The 26,002-nt window shown below is 41.8% G+C and overlaps 1 protein-coding gene across 2 annotated transcripts in view; it reads right to left on the bottom strand.

Moving 5' to 3' along the window:
• The window catches only part of LOC144044235 (uncharacterized), a 42,066-nt gene that overhangs the window by 14,071 nt on the left and 1,993 nt on the right, over positions 1 to 26,002 (bottom strand). For both annotated transcript variants that reach the window (XM_077558510.1, XM_077558509.1), the window contains exon 2: positions 21,240 to 21,367. The gene's annotated coding sequence lies outside the window, so the exon portion shown is untranslated. The remainder of the gene's footprint in view (positions 1 to 21,239; positions 21,368 to 26,002) is intronic.

Raw genomic sequence — 26,002 nt, forward strand, 5'->3', positions numbered from 1 at the left:
GGGATTTTGCAACTTTCAAAAACGCCTTCGCTCTCTGAATGGGGCCAGAATCGACAAATATTTGGCTGGCTTGAAACCAGCCATCTAATGCGGCTGAATGGGTGTCAGTTATATGCAAAAACATTTTCCTTACTGGCATTATCAATAGTCAATATTGGTAAGTACTCAAATATACTTGTACTTGCACTCGGTCTCAAAAAGTGGCATCACACATCCCTATCCATATAACAACCAGTGGCGTGCAAAGCAAAGTGGATGCCACGTCAGGTGGATGCCAGGGGGCGTCGCCCAATTGACCCCCCCGGCCACCCCTTTTCATGCCACTGTTAAGAATGGAATCCTACAAGTAGTGTTTCCAGCACGATGTGTACACTTTCCTCGATCAATGTGAGCACTATGCAAATGCACGTGCTATACGTTTCACTATTTTCATTGTTCAAGTAAGCACTTTTTTTTCCCGGTGAGTGCGGGCTGCGACCCTCACATATTAGAATGGGAGGGGTCATTGATATTTGATTATTGGTGCGCATCGGTACACAAAAGGCACACTTGCCTCATGAAAAGCGCGAAGGTGAAAAGGAGCAAATTGAACGCCAATCTGCTTCCCTTCTTGCATCTTTTCCGCTTATTAACATGCTTGAATATGCAATGCACTCTTTTGGCTGCAAGATACAATTCCTCAAGAAAGAAAAAAAACTTTGTTTGTGTGTGTATGAATGGGGAGGGGAGGGGGGTATGGTTTATAGCATGTATGCATGCAAATGTGCAGACTATTTGCATCTCCCCTGACACGCAAACACAGACCTCATCCTTGCATTAATGCAATGATAAACACTGAGATCTTCCCTAGGGGATCAATTGTGCCTGCTGCATGCGCCACATGTACAGTTCTGCACACCACAGTAATTCAACTCAGCGGTTTGGTGGTGAGGTGCTGCCTCCAGGAGGAAAAATGCAATCTATGTTTTTAATGACTTTATAGATGCGTTTTCCTCCTCCAACCTGTAGACTACACAGTAAGATTTCATACATACACATTTGATCTAAAAAGACTATATTTGGTAAAAATGTACACTTTTTACATGACATTTGCATTAACTCTAAATATTTTACTCTTTTCCAAGTGTACATTTTATTCTGCTTCCACTGGGACCAAATATAGTCTTTCTAGAGTAAAATGTGCTCTATGATATTTACCACGTAAAAAAACAGCGAGCACCGCCCCTGGTCGTCATGGTAATGAGAGCGGTGCAAAATAAAGTGATGTCTGCCACGTTTCAGGAGTGTACTTTACTTTTCCTACTCTATTCTCAAGGTAAATGAAAAGCATGCTACTTTAATTTTAGCTATTTAAAAAGCAAACACATAATTCAAAAATAAAATAAAATAAAGAGAATTACAATGTTTACAAATGCAAATAAAAAAGATGAAAGTAAAAATGCATTATTATGAAACAAAATCTTCTTCAGGATTAATTACTGTAACAACCTTGCGTCACATCTGGAAAAACAAAAACAAAATAATAATAACAAGAGTAATAACTATACTACTCTACTACTACTACTAATAATATTAATGATAATAATAATAATAACAACAACAACAATAACAAATGAAAATGAAAAAAAACACATTAAAAAGTTAAATAACACATGAAAATAAAACTCTTAAAACCTAATGAAATAATATTTATTAACGGATCAATTTTTGTTACATACAGTCTTGTGTCAGATCTGGGAAAATCATACAAATAAATAAAAAAAATCTAAATTCTAATAAAAATTACATAAATTAATTAATTAGTATAAATTCCCCAAAAGTTGGGACACCATACAAATAGTGAATAAAAACTGAATGTAATTATGTGGAAGTGCCAAATTTGAATATTTTGTTCAGAATAGAACATAAATGACAGGTCATGAGTTTAAACTGAGAAAATGTAAACTTGTAAACTTGAGAAACTTGTCTCCTCGATCCCCACACGTTTGCAGACTGTTGTAAGAAGAAAAGGGGATGCCTCACATTGGTGAAAATGGCCTTGTCCCAACTTTTTGGAGATTTGTTGACACCATGGAATTTAAAATAAACATAGTTTTCCCTTAAAATGATATATTTTTTCAGTTTAAACTTTTGACCTGTTCTCTATCTTCTATTCTGAATAAAATATTACGATTTGGCAAAATTGCATTCAGTTTTTATTCACAATTTGTATAGTGTCCCAACTTTTTGGGAATTGGGTTTGTATGTATATATATATATATATATATATATATACATATATATACATATATATACATATATATATTATATATTTATAATGAAATATATTATATATATATATATATATATATGCTAAGCATCTATTCTCTGAACCTTGCATCACATTAGGAAAAATTATACAAACCACTACAATAAAAAACTCAAATGTAACTAAATACAATAAATAAGTAAAGAAAATAAAAGTAGGTTTCTAAAAGAAGTTTATTTTGCTCTGTGACCACATTCGTATTGCTGCTGAAATGAACGGAATGTACTTTTCATCCCCCAGCCCAGCTCCATTCTTTCTAGGAAACATCATTCTATTGATTGCAAAGCCGTTGGGGAGCGCTGGTCTGTAAACAGAGACGCGCTCAATAAGGGGAGATGGAGGGATGCGTGTGTGCGTTTGTGTGCGAGGGAGGGTGGGGTGTGGTTGGGGGGGGGGGGGGGTTAGTCTTATTTGTGAGTCTTGCCGTCATTTATCAGTTTTATTGCTTCCTTGTCTTATTGTTGGCCGCCGTCACCCCTCACCTGCCAACCCCCCCCCCCCCGCACATGCAAGACCTCAAGCTGGGCCCATCAAAGCCAGTTAGGCAGACCGCGGCGCAATTAAAAGAGCGCCGCCCAGGGTGAGGCGATGACATGTGTGACTTTTTTCCAGTGACTGATGATGAATACGGAGCGACGGGCTGGACGGACGCATGGGGGCACGGTCATGGATTTATCCCCCCCGAACTCCAATGTGTACAGTCCTATGTTTGACTTACCTGCGTTCCCGACGGCCTTATTTTAAGTGAGGCTGCGTGCGTACCCCTCGCCACCACCCCAAACCCTTCCTTTATCGCCACTTGACAGTTTAACGGAGCAATACAATGGATGGCTTCTCTAAAGTGTTTCCATGGTTATTTTCTTCCTCTTCTTTACCTTTGATAAAGTCAATCTGTTTGCTCACTGCCTTCCTGCCAAGCTCATTCGTCACCCACAGAATAACTTCTCGCTATCCTATCACCTTTTCCTTTCTTTTTTTTGCCGACTGGTGTTAGACTGATGTTATGACTGTTTTCAATACAGCCGGGAGGTTGTTTTTTTCCAATAAAGGGTTGGGGCTACTCCATCTCCATCCTGGTTGTGTGTTTTCAGCCCTGTTGTCACCACAAAAGTCAGTGACATTTGAAAAAAGGTCACTTAAGCTGCTTTTCCACCAACAAGCCCAGGATCTTTGAGTTCTGGGTGAAGGAAGTTCTTGGTTGTAAAAGTTCCGCAGGTAATTTGGAATTGTGTTTCCACAGCGTCTTAGAGTTCTTGGTAATTTATTCAAATGAGTTTGATGACGTTTGAGTTTAATGAGCCCAGCCGCTGTAAAAACAACACCCACAAATTTGACCAACCAAAAAGCCTTGGTCAGTGCAGGCCGCCCTCTCAAAGTCCCAGCCTGGCTCAGCAAGACCCTGCTGCTGAGATAGTACTCCTGGGGAATTTAATTACCCCGGAAATTGTTGTTGGTGGAAAAACGCACAAACTGAATTTTACCAAAAGTTCTCCAAAAGTTCTGGCGGTGGAAAAGCCCCTTTAGTATGGCAAATGGGCTTTTAATAGCTTGTATACAAACACTTGAGTATCTGGAGGAACGGATCATTTCACATCCAAGAAAATCTTTTATGAGTTGCCTATATCTGAAAATGTGTCTTTGAGTGAGTCGTTCCGAAATTTGACACACTGTGACGCATCAGTAGGGATTATTAACATATTAAATGTAGACAGTTAAGATGAGAGATCATTGTCAAGTGCCCACAGACTGTCGCGTCAAAGCCAAAAAGTAAGCAGAGGTGCAGTGTTAAGCCCCACATACTCAAAGTTCTACTAAGTTGTCTACGTGAAACCAGGGGGTATTTGTGTTTAGCCATGTGTCTGTGACATGCACGGATCCACACACAAATTGACAAAGTGGAATTCGGTGACTTGGTGACAACGTTCTTATTTAGATGATAAATCAAAAATAACACATAATGCATAAAAATGCTTTAAAAAAATCATTCTATAAATGCACAAAATCTAATAAAATACAAAAATCCCACAAATAATAACAAAAGGAAATAAATACAAATAAAACAAATACAACATCAAATACAGTAAACCAAAACTCTCAACAGTGGACTGCATTAAAGCAAAGTACAAAAATGGATCTCAATCCAAAATCGATGCCATTCCCGCGACCCGTGTATAGTGAGGCCTTGGTTTTTTCCCAAAGATACATCAACAATCTTAAAGCGTGATTTTGATTAATTGGAAGGCGAAAGTGCTGGCTGGCAAAATTGATCCAAACGCCAACAAGCGCACAATCAGGGACACTCGCGTGCCGTATCGATCGGCACTGCATCACAAGCAACACAGACCTTAAGGTCAAAGACACATTCTTGACACTGACCTGCAAGACAAACTGTTCTGTTAGGAGGTCACTCGGGATGTCTCGAATTCAACAGACACCAATAGACGTCAAATTAGATTCAGTAAGAATGCTGTCCAGTAAAATCAGCCTCTATAAAGATATTAATACTCAATTTTGATACGATTTGAGAGATATTCTCTTACCAAGAACTCGCTCATTTGATTGTATCTGTTTTAATATGACAATAAAGTGCCTTTTAGATCTTCCCATTTCGCCCCGTGAAGTTGAGATTTTTCGCATTTATTATATTCAGTAAATGTTATGCTGGTAGAAATGCTTATTGGTAAGCTTCTAGAAAAAAAAATGCATGTACAAACACACTGCAAAATTATATGAGCTTGATGACAGGGTGGACCCCCATGTTTGCATTTAATGACCCTTCACATGATTCAGTAGCTGTTAAACAATTATGTTTTACAAATTTTATTTAATATTTTAGAAATTTTAAATATATTATTTAAATATATTTTTAAATATATACTTTAATTTCTGAATGATCTTCATATCAATTGGTATGACAGAGTTTTTGTTTCCAGACCAATACTAGTACTGTACAAGCATTCACTCTGAGAAGTCACCAATAACGAGTGCCAATACCTCTGGTACTTTTGATATATAAAATTTCATTAAACACAATAACAAAAAATGTTAATGAACAATTTCTTTCTGATACACATGATGATTTGCCGATGTGTCAAACTGCTGCAGTATAGCGCCACCTACTTCCGAGGAGGACTTACTCAATTGTACATTTATTTTTCCTTAAGCATCAGTGTTACTGGCAGGCTCCATGTGACCACAATACCTTGCCCATCCCGGCATAAAATAATGGAAATTATTAAGACTTAACGTTGAACTGGTGTGTGTGCAAATTTTTGGCCATTTACAATAAGATTTTCATTATTCTGCTCAATTTTCATGACGACTGAGTGGTTCTGATGAGGACACCAAAGGCACTTTATGGTGATGCTGACTCAGCCCTAATATTTTGACTAGTGCGCCTTAACATGCATGAAACTGTCGGAAAAAGCAAATAAAGTCGTCCACAGAGAACATGACACTCATTTAAAAACTCCAGATGGCACATTTGAATAGATTCTCTTTGAAAGATTATCAATCAATGGGGCATAAAAAAACAACAAAAAAAACGCCTGTTAATTAATTCCACTTCCCCCCCACCCCCCAAAAAGTGGCTATAAGGCACATATTTAAAAAGCAGCAGGCGGCCGGCATGATGGCGAAGATTGATGGTCGCGAGGTCGACCGGCCCGTTGGCCCGATGTCCCTGACACGTCATAATGCGAGTTTAGGGCCAATGATGCTAATAATACATCTTGGTGACACATTGTGATTACCGTTGCAATATGTCACGGCAAAGTATATGTGCTTACTGGGCGGATTCACCAATGTAAAAAGCCTTTGGCTCGTTCCAAAGGAAAGTTTAATTTGAAAAGTACTTCTTCAAGGAATGCGTGATTCACTTTCTGCAGCATGGCAACCAGCTTTTAACCAGCTATTAACAGTAAAACAGAAATAACACAATGTTTGAAGATAAGCAAATAAATTAGACCTGTTATGACAAACAACAAAGGCGGTTGGAACATGAGGGAAGGCATCTGATTGGCTGGAAAAAACAACCATTGTTTAATCTTTCACATGTTTACAGAAATCTGACCTATTTTACCAAAAGTTCACTTTTGAAGAAAGTTACTTTGAACATTTATTACATTTTAAAAAAATAAAATCAAACTGCATATAAATGAATTCACAATTGAAAATAGAATATTTTTTTAAAGTTAAAAACAAAAATATTGGATTTCAGAATTTAAAAAAAAGAAAAAAGAAAATAGAATTCAAAATCGAAACAAAAATCTTTTAAAAACTGAGATGAAAAAAATCTAAATCAAATCTGAATCACAAAACAAAACTAAATCTAAATAAAAAGCAAAAAGCAAAATCAAAGTTGAAGATTTAAAAAATTGAATAAAAAAATAAAAACAAAAAACAAAAATTAGAACCAAAATTAACATCCATCCATCATTTACTGATTGTCCGGGGTCGGGTCGTGGGGGCAGCAGCTTTAGCGGGGAAGCCCAGACTTCCCTCTCCCCAGCCACTTCAACCAGCTCCTCCGACAGGATCCCAAGATGCTTCCAGGCCAGCCGAGAGACATAGTCTCTCCAGCGTGTCCAGGGTCGTCCTCGGGGCCTCTCGTTGGTGGGACATGCCCGGAACACCTCTCAAGAGAGGCTTCCAGGAGGCATCCGAACCAGATGCCCGAGCCACCTCAACTGGTTCCTCTCAATGCGGAGGAGTAGCAGCTCGACACTGAGTCCCACCCGGATGACAGAGCTTCTCACCTTATCTCTAAGGGAGAGCCCGGACACCCTGCGGAGAAAAACACCTGTCAATCTCACGCTCCCTCCTACCCTCACTCGTGAACAAGACCCCAAGATACTTGAACTTCTCCACTTGGGGCAGGATCTCCTCCGCAACCCGGAGAGGGCACTCCACCCTTTTCCGACTGAGGACCATGGTCTCGGATTTGGAGTTGCTGACCTTCATCCCAACCGCTTCACACTCAGCTGCGAATCACTCCTGTGAGAGTTGAAGATCATGGCTTGAAGAAGCCAACAGCACCACATCATCTGCAAAAAGCAGAGATGCAATGTTAAGGCCACCAACCCGGACGCCCTCAACGCATCAGCGTTGAAATTCTTTGCATAACAGTTGTGAACAGAATTGGTGACACAGGGCAACCTTGGCGGAGTCCAACTCTCACTGGAAACAAATTTGACTTACTGCCGGCAATGCGGACCAAACTCTGACATCGGTCGTACAGGGATCGAACAGCCCGTATCAGGGGGCTCGGTACCCCGTACTCCCGAAGCACCCTCCACAGGACTCCCCGAGGGACACGGTCAAACGCCTTCCCCAAGTCCACAAAGCAAATGTGGACTGGTTGGGCGAACTCCCAAACACCCTTGAGGATCCTGCCGAGGGTGTAGAGCTGGTCCACTGTTCCACGGCCGGGACAAAAACCACACTGCTCCTCCTGAATCAGAGATTCGACTTCCTGACGGACCCTTCTCTCCAGCACCCCTGAATAGACCTTACCAGGGAGGCTGAGTAGTGTGAAACCTCTATAGGGGGACCACCACCCCAGTCTGCCAATCCAGAGGCACTGTCTCCAATGTCCACATGATGTTGTAGAGGCGTGTCAACCACGGTCAACGGTCAACCCCCAAAACATCCAGAGTCTTTAGGAACTCCGGGCGGATCTCATCCACCCCCGGAGCCTTTCCACCGAGGAGCTTTCCAACCACCTCAGTGACTTCGACCCCCGAGATAGGGGAGCCCACCTCAGAGTCCCCAGACCCAGCTCCCTCAAAGGAAGACATGTCGGTGGAATTGAGAAGGTCTTAGAAGTATTCTCCCCACCGATTCACGACGTGCCGAGTCAAGGTCAGTAGCACCCCATCTCCACTATACGCAGCGTTAATGGTGCACTGCTTTTATCTTCTGAGACGCCGGTAGGTGGACCAGAATTTCTTCGAAGCCGTCCGGAAGTTGTTTTCCATGGGCACACCAAACTCCTCCCATGTCCGAGTTTTTGCCTCAGCGACCGCCAAAGCTGCAGTCCGCTTGGCCTGCCTCCGGAGTCCCACAGGCCAAAAAGGCCCGATAGGACTCCTTTTTCAGCTTGACGGCATCCCTTACCGCTGGTGTCAACCAGCGGGTTCGAGGATTGCCACCACGAAAGGCACCAACCACCTTACGTGTTTCTCCCAATCACGCCCCACCAAGTCTCACTGTCATTGCCCACGTGAGCGTTGAAATCCCCCAGCAGAACAAGGGAGTCCCCAGAGGGAGCGCTTTCCAGCACACCCTCCAAGGACTCAAAAAAGGGTGGGTACTCTGAGCTGCTGTTCAATGCATAGCACAAACAACAGTCAGGACCCATTCCCCCACCCGAAGGCGGAGGGAGGCTACCCTCTCGTCCACCGGAGAAAACCCCAACGTACAGGCGCCTAGCCGGGGGCCAATAAGTATGCTCACACCTGCTCTGCGTCTGTACGTTGTCTTCACCGTAGGAAAATCCTGAGTGGAAGAGAGTCCAATCCCTCTCGAGAGGATTGGTACCAGAACCTAAGCTGTGTGTGGAGGAGAGTCTGACTATATCTAGTCAGAACTTCTCGGCCTCACACACTAGCTTGGGCTCCTTCCCTGCCAGAAAGGTGACATTCCATGTCCCCAGGGCTAGCTTCAGTAGCCGGGGGTCTGACCACCAAGGTCCCCGCCATTAGCTGCCGCCCAGCTCACTGCGCACCCAACCCGTTTGGCCCATCCCACAGGTGGTGAGCCCATGGGAAGGTGGTTCCATGTTGCCTTTTCAGGCTGTGCCCCAGGTTATAGGCCTGGCCACCAGACGCATGCCTTCGAGCCCCGCCTCCAGGCCTGGCTCCAAAGTGGGGCCCCGGTGACCCGCGTCCGGGCAAGGGAAACCGCGATCCTGGTCTGGTCCCTCACCTAGGACCTGTTTGGCATGGGTGACCCTACCAGGGGCATGAAGCCCCAGACAACATAGCCCCTAGGCTCATTGGGACCTACAAACCCCTCCACCACGATAAGCTGATGACTCATGGAGGAGACCAAAAAGCACCAAAATTAACAACAAAATCCAAATATTACATTAAACCCAAAATTGTTCAAATAAAGTGAAGAATTAAAATGACATTTCCTATGCCATGAATGTTTTTTAAATGCATAACATATGTTGCTGGCATCGGACCAAACCCTTGTACGTCCTAAGTCATCACTTTTCAGGAGACCCCAAAAATAAGAAATATTTGTTCAACCATTAACATTGCATTGTCAAAGTGAGCAAGCCATTTTCAACACTTGACATCGGTCAATGATTGCGGTGGATTCGTGTGGATAAACTGTTTGTTCTACTGCTCCCAATCAGTAATCTTGGGCCTCTAGTCATCTCTTGTGAGTGTTTTTCAATGCCAAAGTGTCTAATAAAGAAGTGGATCGGATCCCTCAGATAAGCGCCACCTGCGCACAAGCCCCCAGAATAAAATAACACACTCTTCCCTTCCATTCGCTTAAGTGTGTAATATCTGCAACACGTCCCTTTAGGCTCTCGCTCTTCTCATGCTGCAGCCTTTCCCTAATTGTTTTTACTTCTCAATTCACAGAGAGAGAGAGAGAGAGAGTTAGTGTGTGCGTGTGTGTTTGTGTGTGTGTGTGCCATTGGCCCTGCAAGTCATGCACTGCAGGCCAGTTCTCCTCCAGTCAGAAGCTGGCACATCATCAGGCACTGATCCATCCAGTGAAAGCTCCCGGGATGCTATGGCACCTGCGCAGATGGCAGACCTGGAAATATTCGCCTGCTCGGCGAGGGAGGTGAGAGGAGACAGGACGAGACAGCTAAAGGCAACCAGCACATTCACACACATTGTTAGAAGGGTGTACAACAAAACCATGAAATGGGGGGAAAAAAGTGCAAATGAGAGAATGAGTGATGGGAATGCAATTTATGTATTCTTAGCTCTTCTTTTCAGTTATTTAGTTTGATCTAGAGATGCACAAAAAAATCCAAAATCTGAGCCATAACACAGTGTGCTTCACAAATAGCCACACAGACAACTGTATGTGCTCTAAAAAGTTGAAGCCAATAGAATTTCAATACACCCTGGATTGGTCGCTAGTCAATCAGGGCACAAACAAGCATTCACACCCCAATTCATACTTATATTGTAATATAATCTAACTCTTCTAGACCACTTTTTTACTTGTCAACTTTTACACACTCAGTCATGAACAGCAGGTCATTTAAAAAAAAAAAGCTGTCTATTTTTTACACTCTTTTTCCATGTGTCCTCCTTAAATGTCTCAATATGCTGCACAGCTGTGAGATTCTCTAATGTTTCTCACAGGAAGCATTAATCAGCGTGACTTTCTTTAAAAAGCGCACATTGGAGCTCAGCCAACCTTTTACGTGTCTTGGTGAGTGATTACAAAGGATTTACTGTATATTTAATGTTATGTTCCCATAAAGCCTTATTCTTCAATTACAAGAACATTTTAACAACTGTATCAATGTGAAACATCATTTAAACACATCCTACAAGTCCTCGCTGACAAATGAATTCATGTAGTAGCACTTAATGTACATTGTTACTAGTGTTGAAGTCAAGACCACACCAAACAAGACTAAGACATTATCAAGACAAGACCAATACTATAAATATCAAAATAAAATAAAAAAAAGGACAAAAGGACTTTTGAATTGACTACTTTTACAGAATCTTTCTTTAACATTATCCTTAGTGAGTTTTAATTAAAAATTAAATATGTTTTAACGTTTGTATACTGTACTCTATTTACATGTTATAATGTACAGTATATGTATGTAGGTATAATATACGTATGTATGTAGATTACATAGTTATTCTGATTACATGTCACTTGACGTCTTTCTTTTCTTTTCAGAGAGAGCTCAGTATTGTTCATTCGGTAATCTTACGATTCGACATCATTGCTCTCTCTCTTTTTTTCCTTTCCCCCCCTCTTTTTCTTTTTTTTGTATGTGCGGGAATATGTGCATGTGCGGGTGTGTACGTGCGTGCAAATGTGTACTCATCAATTCACTTAAAACCTATTAAAAATCCCATATCGTTCACCTAAACCGAATACTTCAGAATCAAGTTAGAGTTGTGAGGTTGTCAGGAGACCCGAGGAAGGATCAAAGAAAAGTGAAATCCAGCACCGACCAGACATCACCTACTACCCACTGGGTTACCAACCAGAATCTTTCACCAACCCCAGAAACATCTAAATTCCAACAAATTAGGGAGACCTCAAGAGACCAAAGGAAAGACTGAGGAAAGGAAGGAAGGACAGACGAAGCAGAGCTAGATCCACAGACATCAGCCTCCACCGATTAAACGACCAGAGGAAGAAGCAGATTGTGTTTGAATTTCGATAGATGCTAGTGTGGTCGATCTGGCATGCATGAAAACCTCCACCAAAGAGGGGAGCCGTCGACCCCGGCCAGGACAGACCAAGCACAACCCCCCATGGCCCCCCAGGCCGCGGCAGCGCCATGGCACAACCCCCGGGCCCCGCAGGGGCCACCGGCTGGAGAGCAAACCCAGGAGCCAGGAGCGCCCCCCACCCCAACATGGCCCGCGCCCGAAACCCAACGCAGCAGAACGGGGAACGGCAGGCCCGATCAATCCCTGAAGTGCACATAAACGTGATTGGCACATAGGACGAGAGAGTGACATGTTCTTTTTACCACTATGTGAGACGTCGTTGTTGGTCTGGACAAGTGGAATAAAGCAGCAGTTATCAAGCACGTCATATAATGGATGAACTAACTTTTACACAACACAAAACAAGACAAGTGTTGCAAATCTGACAATACTAAAAAGTCTCTACAGTAACTTAAGTCTGCTAGAGAATGTTGAGGAAAAGTCGACGGACAGATGAAATGACACCATCGGGTCCGTAAGCAATGATACAGCAGCTATTGACGTGATATCCCGTATAAGACACTCCAAGTGTTCTCCTGGACTAAGAAGGTGAGTAGAATGAAAGTCCACCCGCCCCCAGGCTCCACCTCCACCCTCACACTGTTATTGCTCCCGCGACTCCTTGACAGCACCGTGATTCATTTCCTCCCCGCCTGAAAGACGGGAAATGAATGGAAAACGGTGCATTCCGTCAGATGTTAAACGGTTGAAGGGGCAGCTCGGGAGAGTCGCTTCAGCTGAGAAAAGGTGCGTACATGCAGGTTGACTTCACAAGAATGTCAAGTCAGATGACATTCGTAACATTATATATATATATATATATATATATATTAGAGCTGTCAAACGATTAAACTTTTTAAACAGATTAATCACATCTTAGAATTTTGATTAATCACAATTAATTGCTTTTTATCACCAATTTTTCTCCACCAAATTTGAAGAGCACTGGTTATGTGTTATTTCTTTTGACATTTAATGTTATGAGGACGTCTTCAACATTTTTTGATCCACTGCACACGCTCATCCTCCTTTTTCTAATCAATTAATTACTTGCATAATTTAAAATGGAAAAAAAAATGACCCCAATATTTTTGACATGAACAAATATTCTAAATGTGATACGCAGACATTTATTAAATGCTTTACTTTAATGCACGTAATTATGTTTATTGCTAAAACACAACCTGTGCTACCTAAAGGATAATCTATGGTAAAAATGAATAGTGTGATTAATCTGCATTAATTCCTGATTAATACCATAATATTTTGTAATTAATTAATTAACCAATTAATGCATTGACTTTGACAGCACTAATGTATATATATATATATATATATATATATATATATATATATATATATATAGTTTAATTAATTATGAGTTCATTAAACTCAATATATTCTTTTGAAATAAGGAATGCCAAATTAATCAAAAGTGAATATATTAAGTTTAATGAACTGAATTAAGTGAATCCAAAATTAATCCAAAGTGAATATATTAAGTTTAATTAATTAATTAAACTTAATATAGGCTAGAGTTACCTCTTTTTTTCTGGTTTCAGTTACCTCCCTTTCTGAAACGGAAAATGCAGAGTTTCCCACATTTCAGTGTTAACAAGACTCAGGGTTCTCACTAAACCTATTCTGTGAAATGAACCCCAGTAGTGAAGCCTTTAAATAAAAAAACTAAACAAAACATCCATCCAGTTGAAATGATGCCGTGTAGTATGCTGATGCAGGACTCGCCATTTTCATACAGTTTTCAAGAAAATTAATACTGTAAATGTTTGTAATATTGTGACAAAATTTGTTTTCAAGTTTTAGCTTCTTTCTCCTCTTTTTTTGGGGGGCGGGGGGGGGGGGGGGGGGCACAGTGCCTCAATATGGGATGCAGATTCTTTTAAATTTGTTTTTTGTTGTTGTTTTTTGCCTGTTTTAAAGATGACTTGACTTGTTTGGAGTCATTGTTGATACACTAAATCTGACTAACGTCACAATAGCATCTTGACTTACGAGTGACCAAACTTAGGAGATATTCATTATGCAAGGTGTCCGTTTTGCTTTAACTTGTGAGCAAGCAGTTTGGCATATCAAAAAAAGCTTTAATCTGTCAATTGCCACTACCAGTTGAAATGTACTGTCAAACTAAACATCAAATACAGGAAATGACACGTTGTGAATTTAAAACATACACATCTCTTTGCATGTCCATTAGTCGAATGCTAACACACAAGCAAAATGCCATAGATGAGCAACAAATGCGGCTTATAGCAACAGATATTCAACCACAAACGGTAGCAACACATGTAGACAGACAATATAACACTCAAAGGCAGCTCACAGACTCACTTTTGTTATTAAAACTCATCTTTGTTTTTGTCAATGACTGTATTACACTGCCCCCTGGTGGCCAAGGCATGGACACCAGAAGGAGCGCAAAGGCTGGAAAAGATTAATAGCATTTTAATAAATGACAGTGGGGAAAGATGATTGAAAATACAAAGGTTTTACGCTACGAGGCTGGTTACAGAACAAATTAAAATCGCAAATCAAGGTGCCACAGAAGGGTAATATTTTGCTCACTCATAAGGAGTATATGCTTGATAGTTTTGATCAAATGTAAACATACTTTGTAAAGGCAAAAGCAAGTTAGAAAGTACTTCTGACTCTACGGGATAATGCCAAATAAGCATGAAGTTTATGCAACTTATGTCTCCGTACATTTTCATTAGGATTAGCATCAGGTGCACTACCAGCATGATTGTGATACATTAAGACAAGCGTGGTCCCACCTGTGGTGGGACTCCATAATGATGACATCATGGTTGGTTGGTTTGGTTCGGCCCATGAGGTCATCTCTCCACAGGTGACACTCCAGTTTTTTGATGCTATTGGTCTAACTGCCAGAAGTGCACCCCACCTCCCCCCCACCCGCTGTGCCATGGACTGCTCCAGACGTGAAGAAGTTCTACAAAAAACAAAGCTCGGGACCACACACTGTGACAACACGGCTCCATTGGAGTTCGGATCAAGATATGGATTTGCGCACGAGTTTGCAGAATTTGGGAGAAAAATTGTCTTCTTATTGATTTATTCAAGCTTTGTGTGCACGATATATTCAAATGTGAAATAAACCAACATTGTATTGTTTGTTACATCTTGGTTTTGAAAAAAAGTCTGACGTCGTGTATAAATCAATACAAACTTTTTTCTTTTTCTTTGCTCTTACGGCTTTATTTTTTTTACTTTTCTCACACTTATTACAACACTCAAAAATATTAAACTTTGTAAAGAAATCATTTTATCCTTGTAAGACTAATTAAAAAAATATATATATACTGTATATATATATATATATACAACTTTATTCTAGTAAGATGACTACTTTTATATTTGATATACTTTTTTCTTTCCTTAAGAATAATATCCTCCATGGTTCCAGTTGGACCTTGTTAGAATGTGTAATTCCACTTAATCTGCAGTGACGCCGGGGAGGGAGCAAGTGAGCGCCGCGTCCTGCGCGACACAACATCAGACGACTCTCCAGGATCGCGAGCGTCCATGTTTGTGACGCTGGGGGATTACACGTGAGCCCGTTTTGAGCCAGCCTGCTGCCAGCTCGAGCTCGGCCCCGACGCTCCACTTGTGGCGGGGTGCTGAATTAAACATTTGCACGCGTGCCATCCTCAATCTGTGTCCCCTCAAACCTTCCAAGAATATGCAATTAGTTTTACAGCGCTCCTCTGAACACACACGCACGCACACGTGGCCAAAACGGGGATTAATGTGTGCGGACAAAGTGGCCCGCATGACGGAAGGCGAATTATGACGGCGGGAATCACATTTTCAGAACCCTGAAAACATAGCGACTTGTGGCGACCTCATGAGAGCTGAGATCTGTCACCCAGTCGGTGGAGTCAAGCCCCGGACCCCCGCTGCTAAACCATATGGGTGAGGGAGATTTTTTCACGGGCGTCAATGTTTGGCAGCGAGCGCCAACCTGATTCCGCTGCTGGTTTCTCATTATCGAGGAATAAATAGAACAAGACAACACAAGAGTGGCCCTGTTGTGTCATCGTCGTCCTGACTTCTGGGCTGGGCAGATGGTACCAAATCGTGAAAGACGACATTTGAAACATTTGAGATGCAGCACTAAACACAAAAGGAAAGAAAACAATTGGTAGGAATGGACCAACAGTGGATATAAAAAGTTGAAACAGTCCTGTTCAAATGCCAAGTTTTTGAAACCAGGATAGATCATTTCAAAACATTTTACATCATTAATGTGACCTATAAATATATTAAAAATATTTTGTCATAACATTTACTTCACTGTTTTTGTGTCTGTGTTCCTGCCACTTTTTCTTTTCTCGGCCGAAAAGGGCAGTGAATACTTCTGCCTCTTTAGTTGCCTAGTAAACTGCGTAGTTAGTGTGACAGGAATATGTCATATCTTTTAATTGGGGTTCAAGACACACACTCCAAATCCAAACGGTGTAAATAAATTAATATATAAAAACATAAGTGATTTAATTGATTTTTGTGTGCATTTCAATAATAATAATAATAATAATAATAATAATAATGCATCAGATTTATATAGCATTTCTCTAGACACTCAAAAATGCTTTACAATGGAATGGATACATTATTCATGCACCCACACATTCACACTGTGGTGGCGGTAAGCTACTTAAGTAGCCACAGCTGCCTTGGGGCAGGCTGACGGAAGCGCGGCTGCCAGTATGCGCCTGCGGCCCCTCCGACCATCACCAAACATTGGTACCTTCCATACACCAGTGTGAGTAGCACTGGAGGCAATGTGTGTGAAGTGCGTTGCTCATAACCGACCAGGGAAATGTGCCTTGAGGCTGAGTCAGAATATCTCGGCTCAAATAAAGAATATTACTACTGCATTGTACGTATGAAATGTTGACGGTCAATGCAAATCACACAAGTTTGTTGCAGCTCTTCGTCTTCAATTGACAAGCCGGGAACGAGCACAATTTGGCTGGCTCCGTCCATGGCCGTAGCTAGTCATTTGGAGGCCAAAGGCAAACACAGAGCCCCCCCTGGCCCCCTATACTGTAATAAGTTAAGAACGTTTCATCTTCCTTCCTCTATACTGATGGACAGCAATACCAAAACAAATACATTTAAAATGAAACCTGGAAGCTCTTGCATGATATTAATTGGCATTTTCTTCCATTTTAGTTCTGTTACTTTTTGCAATATCATTAGTAGTTAGTGTGCCTGGAATAATAAGGACAAAATGGTGTCCCATGAATTCTTCCCGGTAGCAGAAAACAGACTTGTGTTGTTGTATGTTATTCTATTTCACGTCACAAAATCCTATGCACTGTTTGCTGTCTGTGTGGTGTCTGCAGTCGCCCACGCTACCAGGAACAAGAGATGTCAGGCCTCCTGCAAAGGTGGTGGTCTACTGGCAAGGACAGAGGGTGGCGCGGCGAGTTGGGGGGCAGCGGCTGCTCAAATAGAGAGGCTGCCTGCAAATATAGCACAGCGGCTCACAAGCTTCCCTTTCCATTAAATAGCCATGCACTTCCAAGCGCCTGGCTTTATTGCGCCGCTGCTTCGGGAGCGTGAGCCCAGGAGACTCTTCACCGTTATTAGCAGCTCACAGTACATAATCCCACCACAGATTCTTGTCCATCTTCGGAGCAGAGAGGGTGAGGGAGGCTGGTGTTGGGGTGGGGTGGTCTCGTTGAGAACGGGCATGCAAAGAGTCCAAAAGAGAGCATTATACAGTATAGCCTCAATGACCGACGCCAGATGGTGGCCCCGTGGCCGCCGTGTCCCGCATGTTGGACACTGTGCCAGTTGCCCTCCTCCGGCATTCCTTTTGGAGGGGCGATGAAGATATCTCCCCAAAGCCTCGGCCTCATTCCGCGTCCGATACTCTCAGGTGCTTCCAGAGACGAGCCGGGAAGCCAAAACAACCCCTGCGTTTTTCCTCTTCCATCTTCCATCCTCATATGCATAAATGTCCCTTTGATTCATCATACATAAGGTTAAGATGTGAGTCATTGCGAGCACAGCAGACCGGCGATTCATTGTTATTCATGTACACAGTGCAAACATGCACAAAAAGAAAAATAGCTTCACTAAGAGCAAAAACTCAAATCAAGCAATTGTACACCTTTACCACCGGAATATGAATACATTCGGTCTTTTACGCTCAGTTCAATTAAGACAAGTAGGAAAGCGTGTGGTGTGCATTTTTGTCCTCACCAAATTTCCTCAAGTTTGTGCTTCAGTACAGTTTTAGTTCCCTTTTTAAAGTGCCTTAAGAGAGCATTTCGCTATAGTGAACATGAGAGGGCTTCAGTATTCTAGTAGTAAAATACATCACAGGATGGTAGGTGGTGTTTTGTAGTGTGCGAGTGTTTCAATGGTGAGTGTGAACATTTCAAAATGTGTGTGTGAGAGCTGAGAGCATTTTCAGTTTCAGTTCCAAGTGGTTGTTTGCAAGTCGAATTTGTTTGTAAATCGAATCACTTTACATTTTGTTTCAAAATTAAATGTTATCATTTTTTTAAAATAAAGGATATCCTTTATTAAAAAAAAATGATAACATTTAATTTTGAAACAAAATGTAATGTGATTTTGATTATATACTTTATATATACTTTATATACTGTACATAAAATTAAAAAAAACATACATTCAATTACATCATTCATCCATCATCCATTATCTGAACCACTTTTTCGCACAGTACATTAAGTTTTTACACTGTACAATGCAATAAAAACAAAATAAACACGCTTAACTGTACATAGATGGTGGAGGAGTTATTGAGTTGAGTTCATGTGAGAAGTGGAATGCATTACGTATTGAGTGTAACGGTCTCAGGAAACTATGTTTTCCGACTGTCTTTGAAGTGCACGTAATTGGTGCGTATGACGATTCAAGATGGCGACCGCCGAGTCAGATTGAATTGATTTTGAAGCTGAAAAGATATCGTACATTTCATTTACTACGTCGATAAAGAAGACAAGGCGACTGAGGGCTGCTTTTCATGAATATCCTCCACGAGACCCTCTAAAATGTACTCACAGTGTGGCGCCAATGTCGAGTGCATGAAGAGTGCGTGTGCCGTGGTTGGCCACCGGCCGTGGCTTCGGGCTGTGCCGTTCATCGGCGGAAAGAGAGGCAGTTGAAATGCGCAAATGGCGCGGTGCTGCTTGACGGTGTTGTGGCAAAGATCGGCACTACACTACAATACTGTACCATAATGTATGATGTGGCGCGCACTTAAATATTAAATTGCACACAAAATACAGCTTTTATGGACATCAGTCAGCCTTTTTGCATATCTGCGAATGTTTATAACTCGGATGTTCGTAACTAGAGGACTACCTGTATAAAAATATAAATGATGGTGATATTTATTTTTATTTTGACTTCATGAGCATACTTGGTATTGGAGTAATCCAAAAGTAATCCAAAGTCATCATTACATTACTTTGATATTATGGTAGTTGGATTACATTACTTACTATATTTTTTAGCAGGTAACTTAAAAGTAACCCTCCCAACCCTGTGATCTTATTTTTGGGGCTCATACCTGGATGATCTTCTAAATATAAAATTCCACTAGGATGAGGAAACTTGCAAAATTTAACAAGTTCTTCATCATGAACAAGCCTTCAAAAGGCAATCTATGTGGCCTCAAACAAATTTATGTAGGGTGTTTTATAGTGCAATATAATGCTTCTCCTTGTCTAAAGGTGTGGTAAATCAGTAAACCCAGTCTGAAAAAGATTTGAGAGTTTGGATTAAAATTTGAAGCCACACTCACCTCCTTACTAATGGCCTCCCCGTATGTGTTTCTAACCGGAGCGACCCCAGGGAGCAGGGAGGGTGCGCCGAGGTGTCACAACGTGTTGCTATCGTGCGGCCCGGCATGCTAATTTCCCCGCTATGCATTGATATGCTGTGAGTGACTGAAACAATAAAGAGCCGGGACAATGTGCATGTAGTGCTGCCGGAGTTCCTAATTGTTGCTGATGGGAGGGCGTCGTCAACGTGCGGGTGACAAAGCGCACAGCCAAATAAACGGGAAAGGAGGGAATGTTTCAAATTGTGCCACGTGGCGAGCGGGATTGAAACGGTGAAAACGAAGCGGATCTTGTAAACGCGGCGGCCCCGTCGGTGTCACGAGATGACATCAATCTGCGGCGGGGCGCTGGTGCCAGGTGTTTGTGTTGTTGCGTATAGACAGCTATGTAAATAAAAGGGTAAATAATAGACACTGTGGGAGCTCATCAAAAGCGAGGCCAAAAGATCTCAATCACTCCCTGCTGGCTTGTTGCGGATCGGGCCATGAATCTCAACCTCTATGATATTGGAGGAGAAAAATAAACTGCTATCAAATGGATGTGTATAAGCAAATGTGTTTACTGTGTATTAATATTTAATCTTATTCTGAACAGTCGGCTTCAGTTATGACAATAATACAGTTTCTGAAAGATATACTGTATTTTTGGTGTGCGTGTAGCCTCTTTCCGTCTAATCTCTATATGCACAATTAGTGAATTTAATCTTTTTTAACCAGGTGCAAATCATAATGACAATTCTTCATTAATGTGCACACCAGATACTGTATATGGCACTGGAGTTCAGTTAATATTTGTATTACACGTTTGCTACAATAAAGTATAAACCTTATATTCTTTAATGTTTTGGGAATAATTTACTTAGTGCGCTGGATGCAAATTTATTTATTTAAAAAAAAAAATTGTAAACTGGAAAGGCATGTTCGATACCACTTTTTTACATACTGATACCAATACGAGTGCTAAACTCTTGAGAAGTCACTCATACTGAAACCAAGTACGAAACCACTAGTACTGTACTTTTGATACATAAAATATATTTAAAAAAAAAAAGAAGATAATTTTAAAGAAAGACCTGTATAACCCCTATTAAAATTGCAAGAAATTATTGGCAATTTTCTATTCTTCTAATTTCTAATATCTAGCTCCTGTTCGTAAGTTGGCCACAAGAGGGCAGGCGATACTGGTACCAGCCGTGATCACTAGTACCAGTACCTTGAAATAAGGACAGTAATTGGCCTGATACCGATACCTGGTATCGGTACTTGCCCATCCCTAAAACTGGGCTTGACGGGCACAAACCATCATGCCCTGAATTCTGCGTAGCAACAATATAAGTGAGAATGCAAACAAATTATATGCATCTTTAACGGTAGTGCATCTGTTAACATTAGCAAAACTAATACAGAATGATTTGAACATGACATGTTATTATTCCCAAATAGAAAACTCTGTCATGTAAAATTATATATTTAATACAGAGTTGCGACTCATTTGGGAAATCTTATTTTTTCATTTCATTGATTTTCTTAGTGGCTGTCAAACTTTGTGTTGACTTGCTATCTTCTTTCTCTGTGTGTTGATATGACTGTTTGATCTTATTAGGAACAAATGATGTTGACTTACCGAAAAAAACTGAATACTTGTAGTATAGCTGTAAAGATGCCACGGTCTTCAAACAGGCGAGCCGTCAGGATCGCCGCCATCCCATAATTAGACACACAATGCTTGTCACAGGCTCATCTGCTGCCGCCCTGTGTGTCAGAGGATGAAGATACCATCTTAATATCCTTCAGAGAAATGCCTCATTATCATCGTTAGCGAGCGGCAAGTTATTATCATTCTCATCAGCCTATGAGAAAGAAGCAAGAGCGAGCCTCAGAACAACAGCACGGCTCACGCAATGTGTCTGTGTGACATAAACACGTTTCAGCTTGATCGCTGTGTGATTAGAGGCCGCCGATGGCACAAAATACAGCGTGTCAAACCATCAAGCCTTCACACTTGCCTGACAGCTCTCGCTCCTTTCACTCTGTCACACAGAAACCTGTAATCTTGCCCACGTGGGGACTTGTGTGCTAAGCATCCACTGCAAATCAAAGTCTTCTGACCCAATCAATCTCCATTTGACACCCTCATAAAGAAAAACGTTATTTTTCCTCTTTCCTATAAACTTTATAAACTAAATATTTGGTAGAAAATTCAATGAGAAGATCCAGTTAACCACATAAATTAACTCTCTAAATTTAATTTATTTTAAATTCCCATGAGAAATTAGTTGAAAATGGTTCAAAAAGCAAATGGAGGAAAGACAAAAATTCATGGGAAGAGCTCCTTGAAATAATTGCACATTAAATCATATTAAGGCTTGGGGAGTAACGGAATACATGTACCGCTGTTACGTAATCAGATTACAATTTCTTTTTTTTAGCTGTATTCCGTTACAGTTACAGGAAAAAAACATATAATCAGATTACAGGTACATTTATTAAAAATGGGGATTATTTTGAGGGATTACAAATCCTATGATGAGAGCGAGCGAGAAAGAGAGAGAGCAAGAGAGAGCGAGAGCGGGCAAGAAAGAGAGAGCAAGAGAGAGAGAGAGCGAGTAAGAAAGAGAGCGAGTAAGAAAGAGAGCAAGTGAGCGAGAGAGTGAGCGAGCGGGCGAGCGAGCAAGTAAGCGAGAGAGAGAGAAAAGAGAGAGAGCGTGTGAGAGAGAGAGAACGAATGAGCGAGCGAGTGGGCGAGCAAGCGAGAGAGAGAGACTTGTTGACATCGTGTCAGGCACGCGGCCTGTTTAAAAGGGTTCACGGACGAAAGGAGGAAATAAGTGGCCACCGGTATTTACGGTTTGGAACAAACTTGTCTTGCTGAAGGACCGATTTATCTTTAACAAAGGAAACGTTTCATCTGAGAGTCGATCCTGCGGCATGCTACGCTGAGCTTCTTGCTAGCTGCCGCTACAACACAATGTGAGTTACATCTTCTGAACAAATATCCCTCCCATCAATTCACCGGTGGCCATCAATCAATCAATCTATACTGTACATGCATGTTTGCCAATTATACAATGATTTTTGCTATTGGCTGGCTTCCCGGGTCCCTATCACCTGCAAATAACTGTATAGAAATATAAATTGTGGTGATATTTTTGTTTTATTTTGACTTCATGAGCATACTTTGTATTGGAGTAATCCAAAAGTAATAGTTACATTACTTTAATAGTATGGTACTTGGATTACGTTACTAACTACATTTTTTAGCAGGTAACTTGTAACTGTAACGGAATACATTTTAAAAGTAACCCTCACAAGCCTGATCATAATATTGAGGGGAGAAAAGTTAGATTCTTTTTCATTCAGCCCTACTTTTGACTAATTGTAACACCTTGTGCAAAATGCCACTAAATTCTCAAGAGTAGGCTGCTCTTGCAGCAGTACCTCATCCCCTCACGTGATCCCCTCTTGCACTCTGAAACGCCCCACTGCTGACTGCTGACACATTTGCAATTCAAATGAAGTAACGTTGGAGGGCTGAAGTTCGGGGGTTCGAACCCCAATCCAAACTCTGACATTTCCCCCTCCTTTCCCTGGCATACCCGGCGCACTTGGCAACAATTTCAATACTGGCGCTGCTCTGGGAATTGAACTGAATTTCAAGATAACGCTCAGACTGGTGGCGGCCATCTTTTGAATAAAGAGTGGTGTTACTAAGCGAGAGCAGGTACGCGCGGCAGCCACCAAAGGTTAATGAATGCTCAGCGAACGCCACACAGCCCCCGGTCCGCTTTGGCCCATCGTGTATTCAGTTTCCATGCCGCTTTGGCCCTGCTCATGATCTACTGTACTCTCCAGACGGTTTATTAATATTTCATAACGAACCCCTCCACACCGCCCGGCTGCAAGTCTAAACTTTTTAGCAGAACTTCAACGGTGACGGCAATCAGGCGCGCTGACATCACGCAAATGGCTTTTTTCCCCAATCAGGTGAAGAGTAGCCGGCATGTCAAGGTGAAAGACTTCTATAACCGTCACCTTGGCGTGACAGATATGGCCAATTAAAGGAGAGTGGTGAAAACGGTGTGAGCTTTCAAAGTGACCATTAGGAGCATCTGTGCTTGAGAAGGATCTGTATAAATCTGCTCAGAGGTGGGCTAGACTAAGTTTTGGTATTTGCTGGTGCAGTATGGCGCTTTAAAAAAACAAACAAACATGAAAAAAAATGGGCATTTTGCTTTTGCGAGAGAATACAAGCAGTCCTCCACATCAAGCCCAGGAGATGACATACCTGTGAATCGGGTACTTGGACACTGCCTTTCAACTGGATCGTATATATCCATATGTGGACTTGGTGGAGGTAATAATTTAACTAATTAGGCAAGCATTCCAACACAGCGTTAATACTACTCTCTCTCTCTCAGTCTGCGGTGAATATCAATTAGCCAATAATTTCCCAGCACATCCTCTCCACTCGCAGAACTTTTGTCACATCTCTTAGCGATTAAATGGGTCGATTTCTGTTCTCCGTGGGTGATTAATCCCACGGGGTTAGAGAGATTAGGAGAAAAAGAGAGTGGCTGCACAGAGAGAGGGAGGCATTCTTAATGGATTCACACAGAGAGCCTTCCATTCATGGGGCTAATGAGATTGGATTACAGGAGATGAAGAGAAAACACACAGACGGGGGTAGTGGGGGATTGGACAAAAAGGAAGCTTTAAAATGAGAAGTGACCCCTCACATGAGTCAGGGGCACACTACCGAGGGTTTGCTCTTACCGTGTTCTCTCCCACTGAGTGCGAGGTGTCATGCTGCTGAGCCTGTGTAGTGAGCGCACCATGACTGTGTAGTGACATCGCTTCGAGTGAAAGTAGAACGCTCCTATCTCAAAGCCACAGGTGGATGTATGTAGTGGTGGGACTGCCCGTGAGTCTCGTGCAACCTTGCGCCACGATGAGTCCACTTAAAGATAGCGAAGCAGTGAACCAAGTTTACTGGAAGGAAGGAATTTATTCTGAGGTTGTTTTAGGGGTGCAATGTACCTTTTACTGTGGTTTTGAGATTTAGTTTACCTCCAGATTTTAGTACAGTAAGGTAACGCAATTTAAAAAAAACATCAAACTGATTATATTTTGCATAAGATTGGACTCTCAGCTTTCATCAGAAAAAAAAAGTTTGTTTCTACCTTATTCCGTTCTTCAGTAATCAACAATAGAAAATGGTTACTTTCACCGAAATTCTCTCTTTTGAAACAAAAAACGGAGAAAAAGAGCTTTTTGTGAAACGATGTTATTTCATGCACTCTAGTGAATTGTACACTTCTTTTTGTCCATGAATGATGCCACAAACACCTAAATAGTGCTTTACTTCTGTAAAACGCTTTCACCAACAATGAAAAAGTGTTTTTTGATTGCAAAATACGTTTATTTCCATTCAACAGTGTAACAATTTGACAAAACAATTTGGCAAACTATTTACAAATGTGTGCAACTGTGGTACTAATTACAATTATGTGGATGTTTCAAATACAGTTTTTCCGTTTGTAACGCTCTCCTGCGTGCAAGGAGACGACAGGACGCGCACAACAGTTTACTTTCACTTTCACATTGGTCCGTTTTGCGTGCAAACGTTACACTTTCTTGACGGCCTTTTTTTCCGGGGAATAAAAAGCAAGTAGCAGACTGTACACACTTCCTCCGATGAATATGCATTGGACTCGGGGCACTCTCCGTCGTCCGATCGAACGTCCGCCTGTGCGTGCTCGGTTGCGCTCCGCGTTACGACACCGTCATAGCCGCCGCGTCAGCGGTTCCAATTTCGCCGTCAAGCTTGGATTCACCTTCATCATCATCGAGGATGATCACCGTCGTCATCAATGTACTATTTTAGCGTTGGTCGATGCCTTTCGTCTTGTAAGTGTAGAGCTGCTTGCAAACGCTCGCCATTGCCCGTTCCCTCCTCCATCTAGCTCCATCTAACGTCTTCTACTGCCGCGCCAATGCTTCTCAACCACGGAGTCACCACCCTCATCTTCATCATCGATGATGATCATCGTCGTCAACAATGTGCTTTTTCAGCGATGCTTTTGGTCTTTGAAAAAAACGTCTCGGGCGTGAGCTCCTCGCGACCGGCCGCCATTTTTCCTTTGTCTTCCATTCTCATCTCCTGCTCGACGCTCTAGCTCCGCCTCTACTGACGCCCACCCGATCTTGTCAAAAGAGAGTCATCGCTGCCCTCTAGGGGCCAAAAATAGTCATTAGGCTCAAAAAACCTGCTTAAAACTTTCAGGAGAGCTCCGCAAGCCTTCCCAGCACCCGTTTCAAAAAAAAAAAAAAAAAAAATGGGAGGACGTCTTTTAACGTCTTTGGCGCTCCTCCGTAGGTTTTTGCAGA

This window comes from Vanacampus margaritifer, chromosome 2 (genome assembly GCF_051991255.1).
Source record: "Vanacampus margaritifer isolate UIUO_Vmar chromosome 2, RoL_Vmar_1.0, whole genome shotgun sequence".
NCBI lineage: Eukaryota > Metazoa > Chordata > Actinopteri > Syngnathiformes > Syngnathidae > Vanacampus > Vanacampus margaritifer.